Source organism: Musca domestica, unplaced genomic scaffold (assembly GCF_030504385.1).
Source record: "Musca domestica strain aabys unplaced genomic scaffold, Musca_domestica.polishedcontigs.V.1.1 18, whole genome shotgun sequence".
Taxonomy (NCBI): Eukaryota; Metazoa; Arthropoda; class Insecta; order Diptera; family Muscidae; genus Musca; species Musca domestica.
The window spans coordinates 3,441,517-3,457,102 of NW_026712238.1; the positions used below are offsets into that span (position 1 = coordinate 3,441,517).

Genomic DNA, 15,586 nt, shown 5'->3' on the forward strand with positions numbered 1-15,586 from the left:
ACCCCCATGGTACCTCCCTATATTAGGTATTTTTATGATGTTAGCAACATTATAAACAGATTTTTTTTCAAGTTTCGCATTTGAATATTGTAATAGCTTGTGACAAAACTCGCCTATACAGGTCCACGTCATCGTATGGACCTTAACAGAATTTTTAACGGATTTTATTTTTGGAAAATCGCCAAATTTGTACCAAATGGTGGAGGGTATTCAAAGTTCGGCCCTGCCGAACTTACAGCTTTTTTACTTGTTTTTTTGTAGAATATTTCCAAATTCCTTCCAAATGATAGAAAGTATTCAAAGTTTCAATTCGTAACGGGTACTAGAGCCTGTAACAGAAAATTGCCTATGCAGGTCCAGGTCTTCGTATAGCATCAATATAACGGTACCTCCTTATGTTCGGTATTTGTAAGACTTTAACAATATTTTTTAATGTCTTTTTTATAGAATATTTCTTAATTCCTTCAAAAAGATAGAAAGAATTCAAAGTTTCAATTCAACAGGTACTAGAACCTGTGACAGAAAATTACCTATGCAGGTCCAGGTCTTCGTATAGCCCCAATATAACAGTACCTCATTATATTCGGCCTGTCTGCAGATATAGTTTTAGTTTTTGATAAATATTTGGATCCAAACAAAATCTTCACTTGTTTACTTTAAGTCTTTAAATAATTTTTGTTTTGTTCAAAATAGTCCTTCTTTAATTTCTTAGCAAAACCCAAATAAAACTTTCTACCCCCCACACTAAGACTTTGTATGTAGGTATGTATAGAAAAACTTCAAACTTCACATTAAATTCTCCTTATGATCGCACTAACTAACATTGTACGAAAAGTGAATATATATGTAAAACTGAAGCAAAAACCCAAAATTGAAGAAACATGTCACCAACACTTAAAGTTCCCCCAAAGAGATACATGTCTGGCCTTGTTTAATTTGTGCCCGTGCCACTACTGACCATATAACCCTTGAGGGGAAGCAAAAACAATAAAAACCAAAACTTCTTTTGGGAAACCCAGATGGAAGGACAGTATTGTCCACATTTTTAAAGGAAAAAAATAAAACAAAGAAACAAACAAAATCATTTTCGTTTTTACGATTATCAATCCCAAACGAACCCTTGAGCAACAGCCTAAATACACACATGCCCCCCACCCCCTTTCCCTTTGGGGGCAAGTAAACAATGCTCATTGTTGTCAAAAGGGGGCGGAGGTAAATGGACATAAAACGGGTGGACACATACACGTTTTAAATTTCATTTCATTTGGATATATAATCTGAAACTTTTGGAATATTCATTCTGGGTTTTGTTTTCTTTTTGCACAAAATCAATCATCAATCATTCGAAAAATGTTACCATCAACAAAGGTTGGTTGGTTGGTATTTTGAGTAGTCTTGTTATGTTTCGGAAATCCCCCTCCCAGCACCATCGTGCCGTACATGTGATTATTGCGCAATCTTAAGAATTTTCTTAACAATCTTCAATTTTGTTCCTTCCTTCCTTAACTGTTCCCCACACCCATCCTTATGCCATCATCCGTTTTAAATACAACAAACACCATGATTAGCATGTGGAAGGGGGGGATGGATGGAGGGTGGGATTTTATATTCGGTATCACAGAGAATGACAGAAATATTTGGCATTTTTTCGTTTACTTTGCAAATATTGGATGACGTTTTATGCATGAATACTATTTAAACATGTGCTTATGTGTATTCTTAGTGGATTTTGGACGATGCTTTCATTCCCCACACAAAAAATCATCCATCTTGTCTATATCGCGTTTGTTTTGTAACTGAAAGGAAACGGAAATCCCCCCTTTTGTTAACTTTTAATATTCACCACACAAATCAAATATGAAATGCTCGATGGAAAAGCGTTAACACAGTGGTCGGTCATTGAATTGATACTGTAAAAAAAATAATTTGCAGTAGATGCCGAAGCACTGAACCAATATTATCCCCTACTGCAGCGGGATTCTCTAACTAATTTTTTTATACCCTCCACCTTGGAAAGGAGGGTATATTAACTTTGTCATTCCGTTTGTAACATCCTTAAATATTCGTCGTAGACCCCATAAAGTATATATATTCATAATCAGCATAAAATTCTAAGTCGATTTAACGATGTCCGTCTATCTGTCTGTCTGTTGAAATCACGATACAGCCCACATTATTTGACGTAGAGCGCCAAAATTTAGCAGAGCAATTTGTATTGTGTCTAGGATGGTTGGTGTTGAAAATGAGATATATCGGTCCACGTTCTGGTATAGTCCCCATATAATGGTACCTCCCGATATTCGGTATTTTGATGGTTATTGCCACATTTTTTTACGGATTTGTCTGAAAATTGGTATTTGTTGGTCATAATGGGTGGCGAAACATTAATGTGTAGGTCCACGATTTGGTGTAGCCCCCATATAATGCTACCTCCCGATATTCGGCATTTTATTGGTTTTTGCCACGTTTATTCTAATGTTTCCTTTACCCTAAGGTGGAGGGTATTAAAAGTTTGGCCCGGCCGAACTTTATGTTTTTTTATTTGTTTTGAGTAACCGACAAAAATCGGTAACTTTTAAACACAAAATTTTGATATAAAAATAACTTAAAGTTGACAAAATGTGTAGGTCTTAGTGAATTCCGAGAACTTTTGTTAATTACAGAAATTATAAGCATTTTAATTTTACCGAGTTTTGTCGGTAACTCAAAAAATGAGTTAGAGAATCCCACTACTCGTCTGAACTAACTCTGATATAAATATTACATCATGCCGGATTTGGACAATATCTACCACTTCGTTTACTTTGTATAAGATATGTGATACTTTTGAAAAAGGTTGAAATATACAAGAGGTACCAGATACAGGGTGCGATAAAAAAACTGCAACACCATTTTTATAGATATTTTTTTTATTTAATGAAAACTACAAAGACGGAAATAGCATCACATTTTAAAATAAGTTTAGATTTGTTCGAATTGGTCACTTTTGGCACGAAATATGGCCTTCAAACGGCCAATGAAACCGACACACGCTGCCCGAATGATGCTCTGCGATATTTTGACCCATTCCCGACGAAGCGTTAGCTTGAGGTGATCGACACTTTGGTATTTTTTAATGCCAACCTTGCTTTCCAAAATACTCTAGACACGGTAGTCCAACAGATTGGTATCCGGAGATTTTGGTGGCCATTGTGCGTTGGAAATGAAGCGAAGAACCTAATTTTGCACCCATTCAAGAGTGGCGCGTGCTGAGTGCGATTGTGCTGAGTCCAGTTGGAATGTCCAAGATCAGCGGCCAAGGCTTTAATACAACCTCCAGAATATTTCCGCGATAATATTTGTCATTTATTCTGATGCCACGATCGATTAATACGAGCGGAGAGCGACCATCGGCTTTTATGGGGGCCCACTCCATCACCATGGCCGGCGCTTGAGTTCTGGTGACCAATCGAAGGTGCACAGTTTCAGCAGACCTCTTTGGCAAGTATGCCCGATCATTTTTTTGTTTACAAACTGCTGCACATCGAATGTTTTCTCATCAGAGAAAACCAAATTCGGCAGTTCACCGCTTAAGGCCATGCGAAGCAACTCTTCAGCTCTTTTGAGTTTATTTTCCCTCTGTTGCGGTGTAAGTTCTTGCACTTTTTGGAATTTCAATGGCTTTACCCCGAGCTCATTTTTCAATATTTGCCGAATTGAATATTGCGATATGTTCAGCTGACGAGCCATTTTTCGGATACTGAGACGCGGTCGCTTCTCTACTTTTCGAACCATTTCTGCTGATGTTGTTGTGTTCTTCCGTCCACTTCCTTGACGTCCGGCTACGATACCAGTATCACGGTAACGAGCGATGGCACGAGACACAAAGGATTTATTCACATTTAAATGCTGGAGTTCTCTAACGATAGCCACTTGTGGTTTTCCAGCCAAATATAAAGAAATAACACTATCACGCTTGAATTCCATCACTGATAACTTTTTTTCCGGAAAATTCTCACCAAAATGCTTTTGTACGCCTGTAAACAATATAATGAGCTGTTACTGGAATACTTTTAAAATCTGTCAAACGAGTGACTTAAAAATGACAGCAGTCTGAAGAGGGTTGCAGTTTTTCATCTCACCCTGTATATGGCAGTTATATCCAAAGCTGAACCGATATCGACACAAATTAAGGGGAGCTATAGCTATATCTGAAGCGATTTCGATTAAATTTGGCATATTTATTTTCAGGCCTACTTTGGTCGTGTGTGCAAAATACCATACTATTTTGACTTATATTACACTTTTAGAGCAATATAAAAAGTAATCCAACATCACCAATTTGAATGGGGTTCGTCCTTGGGTCAAACAAATGATTTGTGCAAAATTTCATCTCGATCGGACAATAAATGCGACCTGTACTTTGTTTAAAAAAATGCATGGACAGACGGACGGACGGGCATGTTTAAATCTACTCAGGATGTGATTCTATGCAGATCATCAAAAGGAACTATGGGTCCATCTCGCTGCTTATTACAAACAAATGCACTGACACATTATACCCTGACCAGCTTGTGGCGTAGGATGTATAAAGTGGATCTTTCAGAGAGAACTTTCAGAGAGACTATGCACCAAAAATGTTTCATTGCGGTAGGTCGTTCGGCTTCAATTTTTGCACGAGTTGTTGAGCAATAGAGGCTTAATTATTACGAACAGTGACGAATCGATAATTGATGGTCATCATTATCACTGATCGGTGGAGCTGTGATATTTTCTTCAGTTCGCATTCTACGAAAACGTGCTGGTAGATTAATGTCCAACAATGTCAATGTGGTGCGAAATTTTGTCACAATAGTCCGAATAGCCCCAATTGTCGGATTTGTAGCCCGATGCTCATACCCTTAGCTAGCGTTACACATTACTTGAAAATCAGAAAATTTTTTAATTTTTTTCTTGGAAATTTGTAAGAAATAACACGTTGTTTTCATTCTACTGGTAATTCAGAAGACCATGTATTTACGGTGAAAGCCTCAATAACTAAAACCACAAACACACTTTTTAGCTCGATGCTGTACTCCTTTTGTTATCGTTTTTCTTCTTCAAATTCTGCTTCTCAAATGGAAATGGAAAATTTTCCACTATGAGAGGGTGCTATTTGTAATTTTCTTGTGTTTACATTTAATGTTAATGTGTATTTTTTTAGGATGAAGTTGAAGACATCTCTCATCTGCTAAGACCCATAATATAAACATAATTGATGTCCTGTTTTCATTCATTCATAATCATGGCATGTCGTGATTTTGTTATTAGCCTTGAAGCTTGTCGCTCACACTTGCACACACACGTGTCTGAACACATAGAAAAATAATGTTGTTGTGTCATGCAGGATTCATAGAAATTAAAAACTTTGCAACAGTTAAGCTTCCATGGAATATGAAACTCATTAAATTTTCTTTTGTTTTTCTAGCTTAAACATTTTCTTCTAATTGATGGAAACATACTTCGTGCGTTGTTCTGCAACGTGTTAGGGACCCAAACCCCCCAAAAGAAAACTGTTTGCAGTAGGCAAATTTGTCGGGGGGTTTGGGGTCTGGTTCATAGGAAAATATCAATTTAATTTAATTTTCAGGTTTACCATAAAATATGTCACACATTTATCCTAAATGAAATTTATTTATTCTCTGCTCTTTTGCCGGTGCGGGGGAGGCTTTATTGATTATGAAGGCAATTATGGTTTGCCAGGGTATGAATAATTTTATAATCATGACATCGTATATTTTTTTGCTTTGCTTTGTTTTGGTGATGCTGGCGTTTTTGTTGTTGTTGTTGCTGTTTTTGCTTACCCTCCCCATCTGTTGCCATATTGTAACAAATTGCCAACATTTAAGGCCAATTATTCCAATGAAAGCCGGGCAGAACGATAAAGTTTGTTTTTCCATCTCTGTTCTAAGGGAATTATGACAAAGGTGCTGACCTTTTGAATACTTTTAGGCAAAAGACAAAGTTATGACACTTCTAAGTTATGCTTGACATATTTCTTCTTCTGACCACTCACATAGAATTTTGATTGAATGATCCAGTGGAAATGTTGGCAAGTATTTATGGCCATAAAAACTCATAGTGTTGATTTTGGAGTATTAAAGAAATGGCATGTAAATTATGACAGCGGATGAGGGTCTGTATTTGGTCTAATATATTGTTATCGGTAGTGATGGCATGTAAATTCGAAAAAAAAAAAATCAGGCTACTTTTTTTCTTGTTTTTGTGATTTTGCAAGTTATTCTGGAATTTCCAAAGGACTTCATCTCAAAAAAAAAAAAAAAAATTGACTGAATATTTTAATAAAAACACATTTGATTTTAAATTTTCAAAAATTTTAAGCACGTTTTTTCGACATAATTTGAAACAAAACATTACTTAAAATTTGCCAATTTCCAAAAAGGTAAAAACGTTTTGTTGACGATGCCTTTATCATTCGTATACATTTTTAAGTGAAATGAAATATTCAAACTTTATTTAACCTGGATCCGTAATTTCTGAATTACAATGCATACTTCTCATATTAATCGAGTAAATAGAATATCTTTTACTGTCCAAAATTCGAAAACTTTTTTTCTTCAGAAAGTATTGGACACTTTTGCCAGAACTCAACTTTGAAAACGAATTCCTGAATTTAAAAAAAAAAAACTGATAAGGGTATTATGATATTGTGCATTTGTTTGTAACATGGAGAAGCAAGCGAGATAGAGCCATAGTTACTTTTAAGGATATTTTTAGAATCACATCCAGAGTCATGTTAGTCCGTCCGTCTGTCCATGTATTTTTTGTGAACGGATAGTGGTACAAACTTTAAATTTGGTATGAGAATCAAGGTTGCAAAGTAAGGTTGGTATATGAAGGTGGTTTTGAAAATCAGTACTAAGAGTGGGAACTGGTATTAAATTTGGAACAGTTTGAATTAGGATAAACGGATGAAGCTGGAATTTCCAAATTTTGTATTGGGGCTCCTGTTGGTGGTAGGTTTGTGATAAATATGTGATTTGAAAAGGTGTACTACAGTGCACGAAAAGTACTAATTAGTACTATATTTGGTACAATTTGGTAGTGGGCCTGAACATATTGGTTTTGGAAATTTGTACTACAAGTGACAAAAAGTACTAAATTGTACTATACTTGCTACAATTTGGTATTGGGTGAACAGATGCTGCTTAAAATCAGAAATTAAGGATCGCTGTTTATGTGTAGCCTGCACATATGGAGGTGGTTTCGGAGAAGTGTACAATAATTGGATGAAAGGTAGTAAATTGTACTAAGGTTGGTATTGGGTGAAGGGATACAGATAAAATTGTGAAATTTGATATTTAGATTACTGATAGTATTTGTGGTTGAGTTTTGGCGGTGAGTTTAGAAATGCGTCCTATATTTGTACGAAAATTCTAAATGGTGCCAAATTTGTTGTTGGATGAAGGGACTGCTCTGAAATTCTCAAATTTGATATTAAGGTATCTTTTGGTATCTGGAATTTATCCGATTGAGATGAAAGTTTCCAAACAATATGTTTGTTTCTGTACATTTGGCCCAAGGACGACCCTTATTAAAATTGCTAAGAATCGGTATAAATTTAGATATAGCTCCCATATATCTTCAACCGATTTCAGGCTGCACCAAATGGCCAATATCAGTCCAAAATGACCTGAATTTTTGGCACATCCGACCGAATAAAGTCTAGAAACAAGTACAGAGTTGCCCATATTCTACGGACCCATCTGGCAACGCCTTAACTTTTGACAGATATGTCACATCGCTTAATGACATACCGCGTTTGAAGCGTCAGTCCAAGCAGATTTTTACCATGAACCAATACACGCCACGCGTGCGCTCTGAAATTTACATTCAACAGAGGTCGGTGCAGACTTTTATATAGTTTCTTCAAAATCTTCATCCGATTTTACGGTTATTGCTCACCATATATCTAATACCAGCCCAAATTGAATAGATTTTTTCATATTCCGGTATAATATAATATGACACTTATTGAAATCATAGCATAGTTGGTATGATCTACCTCACATAAATTCCCAAAATGAACTTTTTTGTTGCGAGTGCTCTACATAGTGGTGTGTAGGTAGGTTCTTCAAAAACTATTCTTTAAAAAATCCACATCTCGAAGGCTCTTCAAAAATATTCTTTAAAAAAATCCACGTCTTGAAGGTTCTACAAAAAATATTCTTTAAAAAAAACCACGTCTCGAAGGCTCTTCAAAAAATATTGTTTAAAAAAAACATGTATCGAAGGCTCTGCAAAAAATTTTCTTTAAAAAATCCACGTCCAGAAGGCTCTTGAAAAAATATTCTTTAAACAATCCATGCCTTGAAGTCTCTTCAAAAAATATTCTTTAGCAATTCCACGTCTCGAAGGCTCTTCAAAAATATTATTTTGCAATTCCACGTCTCGAAGGTTCAACAAAAACTATTCTTTAAAAAATCCACGTCTCGAAGGTTCTACAAAAACTATTTTTTTTTAAATCCACGTCTCGAAGGCTGTTCAAAAATTATTCTTTAAAAAATCCACGTCTCGAAGGTCCTACAAAAAAAATTCTTTAAAAAATCAACGTCTCGAAGGCTATTTAAAAAATATACTTTAAAAAATCCACGTCTTGAGGGCTCTTAAAAAAATATTCTTTAAAAAATCCACGTTACAAAGGCTCTTCAAAAAGTATTCTTTAAAAAATCGACATCTCGAAGGCCGTTCAAAAAATATTTTTTAAAAAATCCACGTCTCGAAGGCTGTTCAAAAATTATTCTTTAAAAAATCCACATCTCGAAGGCTCTTCAAAAATATTCTTTAGCAATTCCACGTCTCGAAGGTTCTACAAAAAATATTCTTTAAAAATCCACGTCTCGAAGGTTCCACAAAAACTATTTTTTAAAACATCCACGTCTCGAAGGCTATTTAAAAAATATACTTTAAAAAATCCACGTCTCGAGGGCTCTTAAAAAATATTCTTTAAAAAATCCACGTTACAAAGGCTCTTCAAAAAGTATTCTTTCAAAAATCGACTTCTCGAAGGCTGTTCAAAAAATATTTTTTAACAAATCCACGTCTCGAAGGCTCTGCAAAAAATACTCTTTAAAAATCCACGTTTCGAAGGTTCTTCAAAAAATATTCTTTAAAAAATCCACGTCTCAAAGGCTCTTCAAAAAATATTCTTTAAGAAATCAACGTCTCGAAGGCTCTTTAAAAAATAATCTTTAAAAAATCTACGTCTCAAAGGCTCTTCAAAAAATATTCTTTAAGAAATCAACGTCTCGAAGGCTCTTTAAAAAAAATATTTAAAAAATCCACGTCTCGAAGGCTCTTCGAAAAATATTCTTTAAAATATCCACGATTTAAAAATAAGAAAAAAAACTAAATATTTCTCACTGTGCATAGAGGGGCAAATAACCAATTGCAATATTTTTTATATCAAAACACATACAATTACAAAGTAATTTTTAGTTTTTCTGTCTACCCCTACATAGAAGGATATCTCATTTAAAGGAACCCGGCCGAAGAGACTACAAAGGACAAAGCTAAAAGCAATACATGACCAAAATAAAACCCCAATGTTTAATTACTGCCGCCACATTTTTTGGCTAAAGGACAGTTTTCTGTCCCCTTTGGGGGAAAAACTTCAAAATTATGAAAACATTTGTAGCACAGTACCTGTGGAATTTGAATATTGGCAAACTACAGTATTTTTGAATTCATAATTTCTACATTTAAAAATAATTAATTTTTATATCATTGAACCCTCAATTTAAATGTTGAAAACCCCCTTTTTCGAGAATATATCAAAAATTAAAGATGAGATTGTGAAAATGTTTGCCAGCATTTCAGAAAGAGCAATCTTCATCTGAAAATATAAAAATTACGTACAATACGCAGTCCATTGATGTATATAGTGATTACAAACTTTTGGTTGGAGAACAATTATTAAATGTTATAATATTTACCGAATTTGAGACTGTGCAACAACTTCCGCAAGCATTTACAGCATCTTTAAAATATTCTACAACGGGACATCCAGCTTTATGACTGACTTATAACAACCTTAACGTATGATTTTTGAGTGCAGAAATATCAGATATATTGGCATTAGTTGCTTTGTAAATCTTTTACAAGAAATGTCCACAGATTTATTTTCCTTCTAAATGAACGCTAAATACTTCTGCTCCTGCTTTACTGATATATAAAATGATGTGTTTGTTAGTAATTTCTGAATGCACTCTATGCTTATTTTCAGCAAATAAAGTGAGTTATATCTATGTACTGGATTCCTGATATATTTTCTGAATCTCAAACAATAAATTCTAGGGCTATATAAATTCCCTACTATTGATTATCAATGGAAATTTGATGCAAAAAGGCATAGGCTCCTTAATTTTCGATTCATCAACTATTCCATGTGCACTGCCAAATCCATAAAATATAATACACTGCTCGTTATTTTCCGTTAGACAAGTGAATTAAGTTTCCATAATCTATTTCCAATCGACAATGGCCGCTCAACTTCCTTACGGCTATGCAGGACGAATTAATCGGGCTTATTGGAAATCAATAAGACAATAGACTAATTTCTTTAGGATATTTACATTCAACGATGACCGTTTTCTGTCGGGGGAGGCGATAAATAGTTGATGGTCACGTCTGACTAACCCCAAAGATATACCCCCTTAACCTTACGACAGAATTTCAATTATTATTATTGGCCATATATTTTACCAGAGCGAAAGAATATTTAAGTGAATTCATAATTTTTGGTATTTCGAACACGTAGAACATTATCTTCGCATAAATGTATCCGGTTGTAATAAACTCATTATTTTTCGTTTGTTTGTTAACATTCCGTTTTAGTGGCCATTGCCTATTGGTCATAAAAATTGCTTATTCATGTGACTAAGTTATTTAAATATTCCTAGTTTGTTTGTCTGGCTGAGCGGCATATTGAAAATATTAAACGCTTACATCACTCGAATTGGAATTGATGTTTTATTTTATACATTTTTCAAAGGATGTTGAAAGAAAATAATTTGTGATATGGGGTAAACGCAATGAAAGGTAGAAGAAGTAGTAAAATTAAAATTGAATAACTTAACTTTCTCAAATAGTTTTTATTGAAATTAATCGTTAATTTCATATTAAAAAGATTGAAAAAAAAATATTTTTTTATTTTTCACTGAAAATTTTTTTATGAAGCTGTAAAAAAATTGCCAGACCAGGTTTAAAATACATCAGATAAAGTCAATCGAAGAATTCCATTTTCATACAGATAAAATATAAATTGGCAAATTTACAAAAAAAAAAATTAAAAAATCGGACATTTATAACCAATTTGAAACGAAATTATAAATTCCATATTCCTCTGAGGTTTCTGGTTGAGAGAAATATTAAGATGCAGCAAGATGTAAAGTATCACTGACTTCTTTCGCAAGTTATGACAGATAAAAGTATTAAAAATTGTGGCCCTTTGTGGGTGAGCTATCAGAAGGGGCTCGCAGATATATATCTTCTTCACAAGAGATCTTGTGTTAGCAAAAATATGTGTATGTGTGAAATTTTAAGAGAGTTAGATCCTTCTATCGCTCTCTTTGAGCGTTTTGTTTTTTGTTTTTCAAAACCTTAAGTACCAGAAGAAATGGTCTGATCTCTACCATCTTTATAACAAATATTGCGATGGTGGAAATAATGAGATGTACCAAGTCGAAATAGAATCAGATGTTAATTTCGCGTTTTATGATCTTCATGGATATTGTGTTGGAGGTACCCGAAAGAGGGGACCGATATATCCCATTTTCACAGCAGATCTTGTTTTAGTAAAAATTATTGAATGTGTGAAATATGAAGAAAACCGGATGCTTATTGTAACGCCCAAAAGTCATGCTTTCGTTTTTGGGGTACATTATTATTGTCCCCTAGTAGAAAGAAGTATACTTAAAATACAACATTGGAACCCCTGGTGGCAAATGGCGGAACTACGCAAAACTGTCAGATTGGGATCAGCTGCTGTCATGAGAAAACAACAATCGTTGTCCAGCCAAAAAGGTATAAAAGGAGACGCATTTCACACAATCGGGATCAGTCTTCTGTTGATGGCTGGTAAGTCAAGTGTGATTGGGAGGAAGAAAAGGCGCGCAACCTCGGTTGAATTGAGTCTTAGTAAGCCAAACAATAAGCCTTGACTATTTGTGGTGACTGGACTGAACGCAGGGTCAAGTGAGGGTTGTAGCAATACTCCCTATTCTTCGGGCTGCGTTGACGGCGACTGAACGCAGGGTCAAGTGAGGGTTGTAGCAATACTCCCTATTCTTCGGGCTGCGTTGACGGCGACTGAACGCAGGGTCAAGTGAGGGTTGTAGCAATACTCCCTATTCTTCGGGCTGCGTTGACGGCGACTGAACGCAGGGTCAAGTGAGGGTTGTAGCAATACTCCCTATTCTTCGGGCTGCGTTGACGGCGACTGAACGCAGGGTCAAGTGAGGGTTGTAGCAATACTCCCTATTCTTCGGGCTGCGTTGACGGCGACTGAACGCAGGGTCAAGTGAGGGTTGTAGCAATACTCCCTATTCTTCGGGCTGCGTTGACGGCGACTGAACGCAGGGTCAAGTGAGGGTTGTAGCAATACTCCCTATTCTTCGGGCTGCGTTGACGGCGACTGAACGCAGGGTCAAGTGAGGGTTGTAGCAATACTCCCTATTCTTCGGGCTGCGTTGACGGCGACTGAACGCAGGGTCGAGTGAGGGCTGTAGCAATACTCCCTATTCTTCGGGCTGCGTTGACGGCGACTGACGTACTCATTGTGCTGCTGCTGTGCCAAAGCTGCCGCCACCCGATTCGTCGTGCGCGTATTCATCAGGCCGCCGCTGTGCCAAGCTGCCGCCACTACTACTCGCCGCTGACGTATTCATCGGGCCGCCGCTGTGCCAAAGCCGCCGCCACCCTATTCGCCGCTCGCCTATTCATCGGGCCGCCGCCGCCACCCTATTCGTCGCTCGCCTATTCATCGGGCCGCCGCTGTGCCAAGCTGCCGCCACCCTATTCGCCGCTCGCCTATTCATCGGGCCGCCGCTGTGCCAAAGCCGCCGCCACCCTATTCGTCGCTCGCCTATTCATCGGGCCGCCGCTGTGCCAAGCTGCCGCCACTACTATTCGTCGCTCGCCTATTCATCGGGCCGCCGCTGTGCCAAAGCCGCCGCCACCCTATTCGTCGCTCGCCTATTCATCGGGCCGCCGCTGTGCCAAGCTGCCGCCACCCTATTCGCCGCTCGCCTATTCATCGGGCCGCCGCTGTGCCAAAGCCGCCGCCACCCTATTCGTCGCTCGCCTATTCATCGGGCCGCCGCTGTGCCAAGCTGCCGCCACTACTATTCGTCGCTCGCCTATTCATCGGGCCGCCGCTGTGCCAAATCCGCCGCCACCCTATTCGTCGCTCGCCTATTCATCGGGCCGCCGCTGTGCCAAGCTGCCGCCACTCTATTCGTCGCTCGCCTATTCATCGGGCCGCCGCTGTGCCAAGCTGCCACCACTGCTACCCGTTTATTAACATTTCGACTGAACTTTGTGATTTAGTGTTCTTCGTAAAACGTTCTGAACGTGATTTTATTGTGTGTAGTGTAGTGTTTAGTGTTATTTAAGGAAATAAATTTATAACGTTTTAAGAAAATATTTTTGCTTCGCTCTCTCTCTCTCTTTATGTCCTAACAAATAAATTTTTGTGACGACTCTGGCCCCCGCTGAACCTACCCCAGCTTCAAAGTGAAAACACGTCGTCACAATGGCGCCCGAGCAGGGACTATAAAAGAGAGAAAGAATAAATAAATGAGTGAACAATAATTAGACAAATACAGATGAAAACCCAGTGAAAAAAAAAAAAAAAAAAAAAAAAAAAAAAAAAAAACTGAAACAAGTAAAAAAAAAATAAAAAAAAAAAAAAAAAAAAAAAAAAAAAATGTCAAACGAAAAGACAATGTTGAAGGTCTCCTGGGCCTATATGCTAAAGCAAGAAGACTTGGTAACATATCTTACTGAATTCAATCTTGATCCAGTTGGAAAAGTGGACGATCTCCGAAAAAGATGGGCTAAATTTCTCCACAACGACCATGAAGCCGATGTATACAGACGGCTTATAGAGTTGCAGAACAAACATGAAAGTACCAGTCCGACCAAATCGCCGACATTGCGAGCCGTCACAAAACAACCCCTTATAACCGTAACACCGTGTGGAGCAGAAGCAATAGTATTATCCCCAATAAAAACAGAGTACGCCCTTCCCCACATTTCCGCGGAAAGGTCACATGGAGAGTCAAGCACAGGGGTAACAAACGATCAAAAAGTACAGAAGATGTCGCCAACAAACCCCGAATATGGATTTCAAAAAGATTCTCCGCCCAAGCCATCCAATAATTCGTCGTTACTCGTAATTCTCGACCAAATCCGAAAATGGAATATTACTTTTGGAAATGGAATGGACCCTATTGGATTCGTAGAACGTGTAGAAGAAATGGCTGAAATGTACATCGTGGAATTGAATCAAATAATTAAAGTAATGCCAGAGTTGTTACGAGGTAAAGCTTTAATCTGGCTAAGGAACAACAACCGACACTGGACTACCTGGAACGAATTTAAGAGTGATTTTCTGAAATTCTTTTTGCCACCGAGATACTTTGAGAAATTGGAGGATGAAATTAGGAGAAGGATACAGCGTAATAAGGAGCCGTTTAAGGAATATGTACTCTCTATACAGCATCTTATTCAGCACACCAATATGACCGAAGAACAAAAATTGGAACGAATTTTTAGAAACGCGCATTCGGATTATCAATGGTACATTCGCCGTAAAGACTTTACCACACTTTCGGAATTGATCTCCTTGGCAGACGAACTCGAAAGCATACCAAATAATTCTCGGTCAGAACAGCCTCGAAATCAACAAAACTATAATCGACGTGCGGACAACTCTAGAAATAACCTGTATTGCACCAATCAAGGTGACCAAGTGCTAAACGAAAGCTCATCCAATCCAGAAACGCAGCAGGATGAACCCCCGGCAAAGAAGAGTAACCAGAATATTACATCATTGCAATGTGAAGAATATCGCCTTACTGCAACTGTCTTAATAGAGGGGAAAGCTATTAAAGCAACTGTCGACACTGGTGCCACTAGCTGTTTTATAAAAAGAGAATTTGCGGAAAAAAATCAAGAAAAGGTTTACTTATTCACGGCATGAGGCAAATGTTATCCTCGCAGACGGCACCACGGTGAACATCACAAGATCAACAGTGTTACCTGTTACATTTGGAAACCAAAGCTCAGATGTTACATTTCTCATCATGCCGCAATTCAAGGAAAACATCATCTTGGGATTGGAATTTCTAAAACAGTTCCACACGACCATTCACTGCGCCGGTATAAGTGTCAAATTAAGTAAGCCAACCACATCAACGGAGCATTGTACCGTGGCTATAGGAGAGGAAACCCCATCAAAAGAGACATTAAATTGACAATACCCAAACTAATCAGTGTCCTAATATAAGCCCATACTTCAAAGACCATCGAAATTCTCAAAATT

At 37.5% G+C, this 15,586-nt stretch overlaps 1 protein-coding gene across 1 annotated transcript in view; it reads left to right on the plus strand.

Moving 5' to 3' along the window:
* Positions 1–15,586, plus strand: part of LOC101897882 (innexin shaking-B) — a 703,106-nt gene that overhangs the window by 440,235 nt on the left and 247,285 nt on the right. The window lies entirely within an intron of this gene.